The sequence below is a fragment of the Salvelinus fontinalis genome, chromosome 4 (genome assembly GCF_029448725.1).
Source record: "Salvelinus fontinalis isolate EN_2023a chromosome 4, ASM2944872v1, whole genome shotgun sequence".
Lineage (NCBI taxonomy): Eukaryota > Metazoa > Chordata > Actinopteri > Salmoniformes > Salmonidae > Salvelinus > Salvelinus fontinalis.
Window position 1 is genome coordinate 86,969,094 of NC_074668.1, and position 12,567 is coordinate 86,981,660.

The 12,567-nt window shown below is 49.4% G+C and overlaps 1 protein-coding gene across 2 annotated transcripts in view; it reads right to left on the reverse strand.

The window, feature by feature from the left end:
• Positions 1–11,520, reverse strand: part of LOC129854587 (palmitoyltransferase ZDHHC7-like) — a 52,120-nt gene extending 40,600 nt beyond the window's left edge. Inside the window, exons 1-2 of one of the 2 annotated variants that reach the window (XM_055921819.1) lie at positions 11,372–11,520; positions 7,486–7,644 (exon numbers count right to left, since the gene is read on the reverse strand). The gene's annotated coding sequence lies outside the window, so the exon portion shown is untranslated. The remainder of the gene's footprint in view (positions 1–7,485; positions 7,645–11,371) is intronic. The other variant, XM_055921820.1, reaches the window with a different exon arrangement.
• Positions 11,521–12,567: the final 1,047 nt, after the last annotated feature.

A 12,567-nucleotide genomic window follows, 5' to 3' on the forward strand; every position in this document is an offset into this window, starting at 1 on the left:
TTCATAACTGTAGTAGACAGACACCAGACCTGGGCTACAGGTTAACCCCTACATAACTGTAGTAGACAGACACCAGACCTGGGCTACAGGTTACTCCCTACATAACTGTAGTAGACAGACACCAGACCTGGGCTACAGGTTACCCCCCTACATAACTGTAGTAGACAGACACCAGACCTGGGCTACAGGTTACCCCCCTACATAACTGTAGTAGACAGACACCAGACCTGGGCTACAGGTTAACCCCTACATAACTGTAGTAGACAGACACCAGACCTGGGCTACAGGTTACCCCCTACATAACTGTAGTAGACAGACACCAGACCTGGGCTACAGGTTACCCCCCTACATAACTGTAGTAGACAGACACCAGACCTGGGCTACAGGTTACCCCCTACATAACTGTAGTAGACAGACACCAGACCTGGGCTACAGGTTACCCCCCTACATAACTGTAGTAGACAGACACCAGACCTGGGCTACAGGGCTACAGGTTACCCCCTACATAACTGTAGTAGACAGACACCAGACCTGGGCTACAGGTTACCACCTACATAACTGTAGTAGACAGACACCAGACCTGGGCTACAGGTTACCCCCGTACATAACTGTAGTAGACAGACACCAGACCTGGGCTACAGGTTACCCCCTACATAACTGTAGTAGACAGACACCAGACCTGGGCTACAGGTTATCCCCTACATAACTGTAGTAGACAGACACCAGACCTGGGCTACAGGTTACCCCCTACATAACTGTAGTAGACAGACACCAGACCTGGGCTACAGGTTACCCCCTACATAACTGTAGTAGACAGACACCAGACCTGGGCTACAGGATACCCCCTACATAACTGTAGTAGACAGACACCAGACCTGGGCTACAGGTTACCCCCTACATAACTGTAATAGACAGACACCAGACCTGGGCTACAGGGCTACAGGTTACCCCCTACATAACTGTAGTAGACAGACACCAGACCTGGGCTACAGGTTACCCCCTACATAACTGTAATAGACAGACACCAGACCTGGGCTACAGGGCTACAGGGCTACAGGTTACCCCCTACATAACTGTAGTAGACAGACACCAGACCTGGTCTACAGGTTACCCCCTACATAACTGTAGTAGACAGACACCAGACCTGGGCTACAGGTTAACCCATACATTACTGTAATAGACAGACACCAGACCTGGGCTACAGGGCTACAGGTTACCCCCTACATAACTGTAGTAGACAGACACCAGACCTGGGCTACAGGTTACCCCCTACATAACTGTAGTAGACAGACACCAGACCTGGGCTACGGGTTACCCCCTACATAACTGTAGTAGACAGACACCAGACCTGGGCTACAGGGCTACAGGTTACCCCCTACATAACTGTAGTAGACAGACACCAGACCTGGGCTACAGGTTACCCCCTTCATAACTGTAGTAGACAGACACCAGACCTGGGCTACAGGTTACCCCCTACATAACTGTAGTAGACAGACACCAGACCTGGGCTACAGGGCTACAGGTTACCCCCTACATAACTGTAGTAGACAGACACCAGACCTGGGCTACAGGTTACCCCCTACATAACTGTAGTAGACAGACACCAGACCTGGGCTACAGGTTACCCCCTACATAACTGTAGTAGACAGACACCAGACCTGGGCTACAGGTTACCCCCTACATAACTGTAGTAGACAGACACCAGACCTGGGCTACAGGTTACCCCCTACATAACTGTAGTAGACAGACACCAGACCTGGGCTACAGGTTACCCACTACATAACTGTAGTAGACAGACACCAGACCTGGGCTACAGGTTAACCCCTACATAACTGTAGTAGACAGACACCAGACCTGGGCTACAGGTTACCCCCTACATAACTGTAGTAGACAGACACCAGACCTGGGCTACAGGTTACCCCCTACATAACTGTAGTAGACAGACACCAGACCTGGGCTACAGGTTACCCCCCTACATAACTGTAGTAGACAGACACCAGACCTGGGCTACAGGTTACCCCCTACATAACTGTAGTAGACAGACACCAGACCTGGGCTACAGGTTACCCCCTACATAACTGTAGTAGACAGACACCAGACCTGGGCTACAGGTTACCCCCCTACATAACTGTAGTAGACAGACACCAGACCTGGGCTACAGGTTACCCCCTACATAACTGTAGTAGACAGACACCAGACCTGGGCTACAGGTTACCCCCTACATAACTGTAGTAGACAGACACCAGACCTGGGCTACAGGTTACCCCCTACATAACTGTAGTAGACAGACACCAGACCTGGGCTACAGGTTACCCCCTACATAACTGTAGTAGACAGACACCAGACCTGGGCTACAGGTTACCCCCTACATAACTGTAGTAGACAGACACCAGACCTGGGCTACAGGTTACCCCCTACATAACTGTAGTAGACAGACACCAGACCTGGGCTACAGGTTACCCCCTACATAACTGTAGTAGACAGACACCAGACCTGGGCTACAGGTTACCCCCTTCATAACTGTAGTAGACAGACACCAGACCTGGGCTACAGGTTACCCCCTACATAACTGTAGTAGACAGACACCAGACCTGGGCTACAGGTTAACCCCTACATAACTGTAGTAGACAGACACCAGACCTGGGCTACAGGTTACTCCCTACATAACTGTAGTAGACAGACACCAGACCTGGGCTACAGGTTACCCCCCTACATAACTGTAGTAGACAGACACCAGACCTGGGCTACAGGTTACCCCCCTACATAACTGTAGTAGACAGACACCAGACCTGGGCTACAGGTTAACCCCTACATAACTGTAGTAGACAGACACCAGACCTGGGCTACAGGTTACCCCCTACATAACTGTAGTAGACAGACACCAGACCTGGGCTACAGGTTACCCCCCTACATAACTGTAGTAGACAGACACCAGACCTGGGCTACAGGTTACCCCCTACATAACTGTAGTAGACAGACACCAGACCTGGGCTACAGGTTACCCCCCTACATAACTGTAGTAGACAGACACCAGACCTGGGCTACAGGGCTACAGGTTACCCCCTACATAACTGTAGTAGACAGACACCAGACCTGGGCTACAGGTTACCACCTACATAACTGTAGTAGACAGACACCAGACCTGGGCTACAGGTTACCCCCGTACATAACTGTAGTAGACAGACACCAGACCTGGGCTACAGGTTACCCCCTACATAACTGTAGTAGACAGACACCAGACCTGGGCTACAGGTTATCCCCTACATAACTGTAGTAGACAGACACCAGACCTGGGCTACAGGTTACCCCCTACATAACTGTAGTAGACAGACACCAGACCTGGGCTACAGGTTACCCCCTACATAACTGTAGTAGACAGACACCAGACCTGGGCTACAGGTTACCCTCTACATAACTGTAGTAGACAGACACCAGACCTGGGCTACAGGTTATCCCCCTACATAACTGTAGTAGACAGACACCAGACCTGGGCTACAGGTTATCCCCCTACATAACTGTAGTAGACAGACACCAGACCTGGGCTACAGGTTAACCCCTACATAACTGTAGTAGACAGACACCAGACCTGGGCTACAGGTTACCCCCTACATAACTGTAGTAGACAGACACCAGACCTGGGCTACAGGTTACCCCCTACATAACTGTAGTAGACAGACACCAGACCTGGGCTACAGGTTACCCCCTACATAACTGTAGTAGACAGACACCAGACCTGGGCTACAGGTTACCCCCCTACATAACTGTAGTAGACAGACACCAGACCTGGGCTACAGGTTACCCCCTACATAACTGTAGTAGACAGACACCAGACCTGGGCTACAGGTTACCCCCTACATAACTGTAGTAGACAGACACCAGACCTGGGCTACAGGTTACCCCCTACATAACTGTAGTAGACAGACACCAGACCTGGGCTACAGGTTACCCCCTACATAACTGTAGTAGACAGACACCAGACCTGGGCTACAGGTTACCCCCTACATAACTGTAGTAGACAGACACCAGACCTGGGCTACAGGTTATCCCCCTACATAACTGTAGTAGACAGACACCAGACCTGGGCTACAGGTTATCCCCCTACATAACTGTAGTAGACAGACACCAGACCTGGGCTACAGGTTACCCCCCTACATAACTGTAGTAGACAGACACCAGACCTGGGCTACAGGTTACCCCCTACATAACTGTAGTAGACAGACACCAGACCTGGGCTACAGGTTACCCCCTACATAACTGTAGTAGACAGACACCAGACCTGGGCTACAGGTTACCCCCTACATAACTGTAGTAGACAGACACCAGACCTGGGCTACAGGTTACCCCCTACATAACTGTAGTAGACAGACACCAGACCTGGACTACAGGGCTACAGGTTACCCCCTACATAACTGTAGTAGACAGACACCAGACCTGGGCTACAGGTTACCCCCCTACATAACTGTAGTAGACAGACACCAGACCTGGGCTACAGGTTACCCCCCTACATAACTGTAGTAGACAGACACCAGACCTGGGCTACAGGTTACCCCCCTACATAACTGTAGTAGACAGACACCAGACCTGGGCTACAGGTTACCCCCTACATAACTGTAGTAGACAGACACCAGACCTGGGCTACAGGTTACCCCCTACATAACTGTAGTAGACAGACACCAGACCTGGGCTACAGGTTACCCCCCTACATAACTGTAGTAGACAGACACCAGACCTGGGCTACAGGGCTACAGGTTACCCCCTACATAACTGTAGTAGACAGACACCAGACCTGGGCTACAGGGCTACAGGTTACCCCCTACATAACTGTAGTAGACAGACACCAGACCTGGGCTACAGGGCTACAGGTTACCCCCTACATAACTGTAGTAGACAGACACCAGACCTGGGCTACAGGGCTACAGGTTACCCCCTACATAACTGTAGTAGACAGACACCAGACCTGGGCTACAGGTTACCCCCCTACATAACTGTAGTAGACAGACACCAGACCTGGGCTACAGGTTATCCCCCTACATAACTGTAGTAGACAGACACCAGACCTGGGCTACAGGTTACCCCCCTACATAACTGTAGTAGACAGACACCAGACCTGGGAACCTATTTGTTGGAACTACCCTGTATGTTGTGTTTTAGATGTTTTATTTGACCCCTACTCCACGACAAACCCTAAGCCAGTCCTCCTCTTTCTACAGGAAGCCCTAGCCTACAGGAAGCCCTAGCCAAGAAGGAAGCCCTAGCCTAGAAGGAAGCCCTAGCCTAGAAGGAAGCCCTAGCCTAGAAGGAAGCCCTAGCCTAGAAGGAAGCCCTAGCCAAGAAGGAAGCCCTAGCCAAGAAGGAAGCCCTAGCCTAGAAGGAAGCCCTAGCCTAGAAGGAAGCCCTAGCCTAGAAGGAAGCCCTAGCCTACAGGAAGCCCTAGCCTACAGGAAGCCCTAGCCTACAGGAAGCCCTAGCCTACAGGAAGCCCTAGCCTACAGGAAGCCCTAGCCTACAGGAAGCCCTAGCCTAGAAGGAAGCCCTAGCCTACAGGAAGCCCTAGCCTACAGGAAGCCCTAGCCTACAGGAAGCCCTAGCCTACAGGAAGCCCTAGCCTACAGGAAGCCCTAGCCTAGAAGGAAGCCCTAGCCTAGAAGGAAGCCCTAGCCTACAGGAAGCCCTAGTCTACAGGAAGCCCTAGCCTACAGGAAGCCCTAGCCTACAGGAAGCCCTAGACTACAGGAAGCCCTAGCCTAGAAGGAAGCCCTAGCCTAGAAGGAAGCCCTAGCCTACAGGAAGCCCTAGCCTACAGGAAGCTCTAGCCTACAGGAAGCCCTAGCCTACAGGAAGCCCTAGCCTACAGGAAGCCCTAGCCTACAGGAAGTCCTAGCCTACAGGAAGCCTTAGCCTACAGGAAGCCCTAGCCTACAGGAAGCCCCTAGCCTACAGGAAGCCCCTAGCCTACAGGAAGCCCTAGCCTACAGGAAGCCCTAGCCTACAGGAAGCCCTAGCCTACAGGAAGTCCTAGCCTACAGGAAGCCCCTAGCCTACAGGAAGCCCCTAGCCTACAGGAAGCCCCTAGCCTACAGGAAGCCCTAGCCTACAGGAAGCCCTAGCCTACAGGAAGCCCAAGCCTACAGGAAGCCCTAGCCTACAGGAAGCCCTAGCCTACAGGAAGCCCTAGCCTACAGGAAGCCCTAGCCTACAGGAAGCCCTAGCCTACAGGAAGCCCTAGCCTACAGGAAGCCCTAGACTACAGGAAGCCCTAGCCTACAGGAAGCCCTAGCCTAGAGGAAGCCCTAGCCTACAGGAAGCCCTAGACTACAGGAAGCCCTAGCCTACAGGAAGCCCTAGCCTACAGGAAGCCCTAGCCTACAGGAAGCCCTAGCCTACAGGAAGCCCTAGCCTAGAAGGAAGCCCTAGCCTAGAAGGAAGCCCTAGCCTAGAAGGAAGCCCTAGCCTAGAAGGAAGCCCTAGCCTAGAAGGAAGCCCTAGCCTAGAAGGAAGCCCTAGCCTAGAAGGAAGCCCTAGCCTAGAAGGAAGCCCTAGCCTACAGGAAGCCCTAGCCTACAGGAAGCCCTAGCCTACAGGAAGCCCTAGCCTACAGGAAGCCCTAGCCTACAGGAAGCCCTAGCCTACAGGAAGCCCTAGCCTAGAAGGAAGCCCTAGCCTACAGGAAGCCCTAGCCTACAGGAAGCCCTAGCCTACAGGAAGCCCTAGCCTACAGGAAGCCCTAGCCTACAGGAAGCCCTAGACTACAGGAAGCCCTAGCCTAGAAGGAAGCCCTAGCCTACAGGAAGCCCTAGTCTACAGGAAGCCCTAGCCTACAGGAAGCCCTAGCCTACAGGAAGCCCTAGACTACAGGAAGCCCTAGCCTAGAAGGAAGCCCTAGCCTAGAAGGAAGCACTAGCCTAGAAGGAAGCCCTAGCCTACAGGAAGCCCTAGCCTACAGGAAGCTCTAGCCTACAGGAAGCCCTAGCCTACAGGAAGCCCTAGCCTACAGGAAGCCCTAGCCTACAGGAAGCCCTAGCCTACAGGAAGTCCTAGCCTACAGGAAGCCTTAGCCTACAGGAAGCCCTAGCCTACAGGAAGCCCCTAGCCTACAGGAAGCCCCTAGCCTACAGGAAGCCCCTAGCCTACAGGAAGCCCCTAGCCTACAGGAAGCCCCTAGCCTACAGGAAGCCCTAGCCTACAGGAAGCCCTAGCCTACAGGAAGCCCTAGCCTACAGGAAGTCCTAGCCTACAGGAAGCCCCTAGCCTACAGGAAGCCCCTAGCCTACAGGAAGCCCCTAGCCTACAGGAAGCCCTAGCCTACAGGAAGCCCTAGCCTACAGGAAGCCCTAGCCTACAGGAAGCCCTAGCCTACAGGAAGCCCCAGCCTACAGGAAGCCCTAGCCTACAGGAAGCCCTAGCCTCTGTCTGTATGTTGTGTAGAACTAGTAGTATTTAAACGAGGTGTAATAGCCGTCTCCACAACAACCAGATGTAACTCACCTCAGTGTGTCCTCTTCACAATGGCCCTTCTAACGTCCGTCTACTCCTCTGGCCTGCTGTGTTGGGGGAGTAGGGGAACGTTGTTGGGGGAGTAGGGGAACGTTGTTGGGGGAGTAGGGGAACGTTGTTGGCTACACAACCTCATCCAGGCCCAAAGACCTGCGCAGACACACACCATGTTAGACCATGAGCCACGGAAGTGTACCAGCAATGTGAGGTGGTGGAGTGCCAAGTCTGTGAGTGTGTGTGTGTGTGTGTGTGTGTGTGTGTGTGTGTGTGTGTGTGTGTGTGTGTGTGTGTGTGTGCGTGTGTGCGTGTGTGCGCGTGTGTGCGTGTGTGCGTGTGTGCGCGTGTGTGCGTGTGTGTATGTATATATATATATATATATATATTCTCACAGATGCAACCCAGATCTGCACACTGGCGTCTATCCCTTCCACAACAGCATATTTCCCTGATGGGGACACAAACACACATCCATGTATCTTTCTCCCCCACCCCTGTCTGTCTGTACAAACACACATCCATGTATCTTTCTCCCACACCCCTGTCTGTCTGTACAAACACACATCCATGTATCTTTCTCCCCCACCCCTGTCTGTCTGTACAAACACACATCCATGTATCTTTCTCCCCCACCCCTGTCTGTCTGTACAAACACACATCCATGTATCTTTCTCCCTCACCCCTGTGTCTGTACAAACACACATCCATGTATCTTTCTCCCTCACCCCTGTCTGTCTGTACAAACACACATCCATGTATCTTTCTCCCCCACCCCTGTCTGTCTGTACAAACACACATCCATGTATCTTTCTCCCCCACCCCTGTCTGTCTGTCTGTACAAACACACATCCATGTATCTTTCTCCCCCACCCCTGTCTGTCTGTACAAACACACATCCATGTATCTTTCTCCCACACCCCTGTCTGTCTGTACAAACACACATCCATGTATCTTTCTCCCCCACCCCTGTCTGTCTGTACAAACACACATCCATGTATCTTTCTCCCACACCCCTGTCTGTCTGTACAAACACATTCACCTACTTGAGTCTAAAGGTCAGATGTGTCATTTGTGTATAAATGTGATCCTGGCTAGGTTTAATGTTAACTAGGCTGAGCATTTAGATGCCCAAGAGTTACAATGAGCCCTGAATAACATAGGGTGCGTCCCCAAATGACACTATAAAGGGGAATAGGGAGCCATTTAGGAGACTGTCATGTCTAGGTGCAACTATCCACACACAGAGTAGAGAAACAGCACAACCGTGGCTGTAGTATCGGCTATCATTCAGTCAAGCTCCACCTTCCTCTGCAGTTGAGGAAACTCACTCATCTCCTAATAGTCGGGTCTGGTATGTTGTCTACAAAAGCCTGGCTACGGTCACACCCCATACACTCTTTAAATAGCCCGGACTAGCAGGCTCGTACATGCAGTGATAGCCAGTGACCGGTTATGACTACCCACATATGCCACATGCCCTCTTCAAAGGGGGGGACACCCTTGACCCTAACTGCTACAGACCTATATCTATCCTACCCTGCCTTTCTAAGGTCTTCGAAAGCCAAGTCAACAAACAGATTACCGACCATTTCGAATCACACCACACCTTCTCCGCTATGCAATCTGGTTTCAGAGCTGGTCATGGGTGCACCTCAGCCACGCTCAAGGTCATAAACGATATCGTAACCGCCATCGATAGGAAACAATACTGTGCAGCCGTATTCATTGACCTGGCCAAGGCTTTTGACTCTGTCAATCACCACATCCTCATTGGCAGACTCGACAGCCTTGGTTTCTCTAATGATTGCCTCGCCTGGTTCACCAACTACTTCTCTGATAGAGTTCAGTGTGTCAAATCGGAGGGTCTGTTGTCCGGGCCTCTGGCAGTCTCTATGGGGGTGCCACAGGGTTCAATTCTTGGACCGACTCTCTTCTCTGTTTACATCAATGATGTCGCTCTTGCTGCTGGTGATTCTCTGATCCACCTCTACACAGACGACACCATTCTGTATACTTCTGGCCCTTCTTTTGACACTGTGTTAACAACCCTCCAGGCGAGCTTCAATGCCATACAACTCTCCTTCCGTGGCCTCCAACTGCTCTTAAATACAAGTAAAACCAAATGCATGCTCTTCAACCGATCGCTGCCTGCTCCTGCCCGCCTGTCCAACATCACTACTTTGGACGGCTCTGACTTAGAATATGTGGACAACTACAAATACCTAGGTGTCTGGTTAGACTGTAAACTCTCCTTCCAGACCCACATCAAACATCTCCAATCCAAAGTCAAATCTAGAATTGGCTTCCTATTCCGCAACAAAGCATCCTTTACTCATGCTGCCAAACATACCCTTGTAAAACTGACCATCCTACCAATCCTCGACTTCGGTGATGTCATTTACAAAATAGCCTCCAAAACCCTACTCAATAAATTGGATGCAGTCTATCACAGTGCCATCCGTTTTGTCACCAAAGCCCCATATACTACCCACCACTGCGACCTGTACACTCTCGTTGGCTGGCCCTCGCTTCATACTCGTCGCCAAACCCATTGGTTCCAGGTCATCTACAAGACCCTGCTAGGTAAAGTCCCCCCTTATCTCAGCTCGCTGGTCACCATAGCAGCACCTACCCGTAGCACGCGCTCCAGCAGGTATATCTCTCTAGTCACCCCCAAAACCAATTCTTCCTTTGGACGCCTCTCCTTCCAGTTCTCTGCTGCCAATGACTGGAACGAACTACAAAAATCTCTGAAACTGGAAACACCTATCTCCCTCACTAGCTTTAAGCACCAGCTGTCAGAGCAGCTCATAGATTACTGCACCTGTACATAACCCATCTACAATTTAGCCCAAACAACTACCTCTTTACCTACTGTATTTATTTATTAATTTATTTTGCTCCTTTGCACCCCATTATTTCTGTCTCTACTTTGCACTTTCTTCCAATGCAAACCAACCATTCCAGTGTTTTTTTTAAATATTTTTTTTATTTTACTTGCTGTGTTGTACTCACTTCGCCTCCATGGCCTTTTTATATTTTTATTTATTTATACATATATCTGTTTGCCTTCACCTCCCTTATCTCACCTCACTTGCTCACATTGTATATAGACTTATTTTTTTTCCCACTGTATTATTGACTATATGTTTGTTTTTACTCCATGTGTAACTATGTGTTGTTGTATGTGTCGAACTGCTTTGCTTTATCTTGGCCAGGTCGCAATTGTAAATGAGAACGTGTTCTCAATTTGCCTACCTGGTTAAATAAAGGTTAAATAAAATAAAATAAATAAACATAGTTCTGATCCAGTCCACATCGTCTCTTTGGTTTACTGTGTTACAAGAAGAACACCTGTCATATCTGATCTACTAGCAATTCATTTGATCACTACTTTCTGAAGAACATTTATTCAGGTTTGAACATGTTTCTTTGGTAGCTAACGCTACTAGTAACTAATGTGTGAAACATTTTTTTGCATGATTATTCCCCATAACACATTTGTCATATCTGTTTGAGCGACAGACACACAGCAGCGGATGTATGAACGGATTTAAAAATGGTCAATTATATTAGCTAAGCTAGCTACAATTATTAACTTCAGCAAATCATTCAAACCAATAAGAAAGCAATCGCTCTTCACGAGTCGTGATTAACGTTAGCTAGCATTGACAACATGTTACAACGGTTGCTATTTTGCCCTAATTGACCAACAATTGTTCCTAGCTAAATCAAAGCTTAGCTAGCCAGTTAGCATAACAATACCACATCTGTTTAGAACTAACCCATCTCGTTGTTGTATCTGTGACAATACTGCCAATTCTGTTAGCATAGTTAAGTTAACTGGCCAAACTAGCTAACGTTATCTGTCGCTTCTTACCACAATGTTCCTTGTTCGAGACCAGACGTGGATGTATGTCTTCGGTTACATTTTTATACGGTGTATTATTTTCATCCCAAAGAAATCCACAAACAACCACCATCTTCACCCTCCCTCCCTCTCCCTCTCTCTCTCTCTCTCTCTCTCTCTCTCTCTCTCTCTCTCACAACTCACACCAACGCTAACAGCTGGAGGAATTACTTCCGGGTGTAGCTTTTTCCTGATTGGTCTGTACGGTGAGTCGGTTGTTGACAACCGAAGCGTTTTAACAAAGCCGATTTATGGTCAAACTGGTTTCTGCATTGTCCGAACAGTATTTACGGTGATGCGGCTCTGCAGATGCAGGGCATTCACACTTCTTAAACTTCGCAGAGCCACAAATATAATGAGACAGACATTTCACCGGATGTATAAATGTGAAGCATCCGCTTGGGGGGGGGGGGTTCCTCTCACTAACAAATATGGTGATGAGAGGAAGCCCAGTGGCCTGCAGTGGGAGAAGATGGAACGAAATGTTCTCATCGATTAAACAAATGATCTCAATACAGTTTTCTGTTCCCAAAAACGTTAATATGATACGAACAGAGTGGACTACGTTTTTTAGACCTTACCCTGTGCCAAAATAAACAAAAAAGCGTTGTTTAGAAGGAGCGCAAGGGTAAATTGAGATTTTGCACACACGCACCTAACAGAGTAGGTGTTCCTTAACGGAAATATGCAAATATATGCTAGAACGAAAGACTTCATAATTCATAATGGTGACGTTAATTGACTGATATTATCTCATAGAACAAAACCTATAAGATCTCCTAAGCCTGTGTTAACCTCAGACCGTATTTTCGGGCGTTTATACCAAAACCCTATTCTTTCCCCATTAATTTTCGCCATAGGAACGGCTGAACGAACCAGAGGTAACTCATATAAGGGTTTTAAGGACTACAAGCTGGCGAGCTCTATAAAAACCAGGCAAGTAATTATACTTGGAGTCCTTGGAGTTTCACTTTCCAAGCATCTCTGTTTTCTCCGCTTATTAGATGGCGCTGTTTCATGGTGTCAAGTCTGGGACAGTAAGTCACCGGTATGTTGGTAAACAGCGCCATCCAGTGGACGAGAGTGAACGTGCACCTGGTGATCTCTAAAGTCACAGAAGTCACATAGCAGCTGAGAGGTGGACGTGATCATTTCCATGCGAGTTG